This window comes from Hyaena hyaena, unplaced genomic scaffold, assembly GCF_003009895.1.
Source record: "Hyaena hyaena isolate Hyena2069 unplaced genomic scaffold, ASM300989v1 scaffold_2, whole genome shotgun sequence".
NCBI classification, from domain to species: Eukaryota; Metazoa; Chordata; class Mammalia; order Carnivora; family Hyaenidae; genus Hyaena; species Hyaena hyaena.
This window is the reverse complement of record NW_024080634.1, coordinates 2,004,434-2,007,895: the sequence shown is the minus strand read 5'-3', so window position 1 is coordinate 2,007,895 and position 3,462 is coordinate 2,004,434.

Below are 3,462 nucleotides of genomic sequence, written 5' to 3'. Positions count from 1 at the left end.
TAGAGCTGGCACCAAATAGCCACATCAATAGCACAGAGCCTGCTCACTAAAACCGAAAGCTGGGGGTGCACTTAGAAGGTTGTGGAGGGAATGTTTGGGCCCAGAAGCCTGTTGGGGCCTTTAAGAATATGTGCACAGAACTGGTGTGTGTATAACAGTCCATCCAAGGTCAAAGGCGTCCAGTGCAAGAGTGTCCACATTGCCATGCATGGAGGCATTTGACCTCTCTGGCCTCACTTTTCCGCATCTGCAAAAGGAAAAGCTTGGACCATAAAGTCCACTGTGGCTCTAAAAGCCCATAACCTATTTAATTTAGATGTAGAATTTCAGAAAATTGGGCTAAGTCTATACTGATTCCTTGACATTCCTTGATGCTTTCTCATATACATATTTTTATTCTTTTTTTTTTTTTTGGTATATGCTCTCAGTTTGTTTCTGTGTTGAGCATATTTTTTCTCTTTCATAAAGAAGAAAGGCAGCCCAAGGAGACTTCTGGGGGTTCTCAGAGCACTGGGGATGATTGATTGAAATCTGATCCATGGGAGTTTTCCATGTGAAAATTCCCAAACATGCAAAGCAGTCAACTCCATTCCTAAAGGGGAGCAGACGGTGCCCCCCACCCCCACCCCACAACTGGAAGGTGCTGGGTTCCCGTGGAAGCTCTAAGCCTTTCCTGCTGCCTTCAGCAAACACTACAGGAAGCTGGGTCAGCCCAAGAGAGACTCTAATCTGCTCCAGAGACCCCTAACCCCCTTTCCGCCATCTTGTCTTCTCCTCCCTTCCCTCTTGCAGCCCAGGCACCCTCCCTACCCAGCTCTGCCGTCAGAAAGGAAAGTGCACTGATGGAAGGAAGCTCTGTGCAGGAAAGAAGCATGTAAACCAAGCTTGTCCTGCAGGCTGACATAACGTAGGGCAATGGTGAATTGTACGGGTGCTGTGTTTGGAGTTCAGGCACAGAGGTTCAAATCCCAGCTCTGCTGGTATGGACACCAGTGGATGGTGGTGCCGTTTTTGAGCTAACAGAACTGAAAGACTAATCAGAGTAGAGGCCTCATAGATGGTAGCCATGATAATAAGTGCAACCATTTCATTGACTGAGTGAATTATTATTTATTGAGCATAAGACAGTGTTTGATTTCCTTTTGAACCCCTGGGAATGTCTTTGTGATCAAATATACTTTTCCTTCTTAGGTAATGATGAAAATGGTTTCCAACTTGTTCCTCTCAATAATAGTGCCCCTGGTCTCCTGGTGGGACCCTGGAATGGGTTTTATTACCAGAATTTAGTTTTTGTTTTCCTGTGAACTGGTTAGGACACTCTCCCCGATTCTGGTTTTTAATTCTTCCCCTTCCCCCCACCCCTGGTCCATTCCATCAGTCTCCTCAGGCTTGGCTCACCTCCTCACCCTCTTCTTCGGCCCAGAAGTGTCCTGTCCCCCCAACCCTCTGTGGTACACCTGAATTCTCGGGACCTGGCCTTCCTCCAAAATGGCAGCCAAATCAGATGCCAGCTCTTCAAATCTTGAAAAGCCTGACACCCTAGATACAGATATAAATATATTTAGATAAATATATACATATAAATTACTCTTGTGTTGATAAAATGCACATAACATAGAATTTAGCATCTTGACCATTTTTAAGTGTAAAGTTCAATGGCATCAAGTACATTCACATAGTTGTGAAAGCGTATCTCCCTCCATCTCCAGAACCTTCCATCTTGCAATCCTGGAACCCCATTCCCATTAAGTACTAACTCCCTGTTCCCCCCGCCCCCCTTTCCAGGGTCTGACAACCACTATTCTACTTTCTGTCTTTTTGAGTTTTACTAATTCAGATGCTCCTGTAAGTGGAATCATACAGCATTTGTCCTTCTGTGACTGGCTCTTTTCGCATAGCAGGATGTCCTCAAGATTCATCCGTGTCTGAGGCGTGTGTCAGCATTTCCTTCTTTCTCCTGGCTGAGTAACATTCCATTGTGTGTATGTACGTCACCACCTCTAGTGACATTGTCTTTCCCCTAAAGAAGAAAAGGGATGGTCGGTTTCCCCTTGGTCAACGGCAGTAAAAACCCTTCAGCAAAAGCCTCAGGAAGGTGAGGGATTGGCTGGGAGGCCCAGGACTGGTGCAGGCTGGGGGGAAAGAAAGCTGGAATCTCAGAAGGTTCAAGTACTGCATGCCACACAAAGGAATGCCACTAGGGACTGCCAATGGCGCCCTCTGTAGGCGAGAATCTTAATTTATGTCTTAGAAATGGTGACAAGAGCCCATGAATTCCAAAAATAAATTTTTTTTATTGTGGTAAAATATACATCATATAAAATTTACCACTTTAACCATTTTTAAAGGTATGGTTTAGTGGCATAAGTACTATCACTTCTATCTGCCTCCAGAACTTTTTCGTCTTCCAAAACTGAAATACTAGACACGCTAAATGCTAACTCCCATTTTCCCTCCCCTCAGTCTTTGGCAACTCCCATTCTACTTTCTGTGTCTAATGCTTTGACGACTCTAGGTGCCCCATAGGAGTGGAATCATACAATATTTGTCCTTTTGTGACTGGCTTATTTCACGTAGTATAGTGTCCTCAATGTTCCTCATATAGAGCAAATGCTAGAATTGCTCTCCTTTTTGACATTGACTAATATTCCATTGTATGGATATATCACATTTTGTTTATTCAGTCTTCTGTCCATGGAATTTAGGTGGCTTCCACCACATTGGCTATTGTGAATAATGAACATGGGTGTACAAAAAAATGTTTTTAATTTAAATTATCATTCCCAAGAAAAAGGATAAAGCTACCAAAAGGAAAACAAATCCAAGCCCATTGACAGGAACTCAGAATCAGCAAAAGTGAGTTCTGATTAAGGGTATAGAGCAGAGATTCCAGAACTTTCTCAGTTCATGGTGTCCTTAGTGTCTCAATGATTTTTCATAAAACTCTACGTCAAAACAAAAACAAAAACCTGAACTGCTCTGTTTCTTAAATAGCTAGATCCAAACTTAGTATTTATGTTCCAACAATTAAGTAGTTGTTTGGGAAAATATACGTTTATTGAAAGAAAATGTTTTGTTTTTGTTTTTGAGAGAGAGAGCATGCGAGCGGGGGAGAGGGGCAGAGGGAGGGAGGAAGAATCTTAAGCAGGCTCCATGCTCAGTGCAGAGCTCGACACAAGGCTTGATCCCACAATTGCGAGATCATGACCTGAGGCGAAGTCAGGAGTTGCCCGCTTCACTGACTGAGCCATCCAGGAGTCTCAAGAGAAAAAAAAATTTTTATTTTATTCTTATCTAACCACCATTATTTACTAAGGAGGTGTGTGCACCCATTGGGCATGTCGCTAATTCTCCAACCTTGAAACCAGATTGAAAACTGCCATCTTTATTTTCTGTTCTATGTTGATTTTTTTTTTTTTTTTTTTTTTTTTTTTTGGTTTTTGCTTTTTATTAACTTGTAAC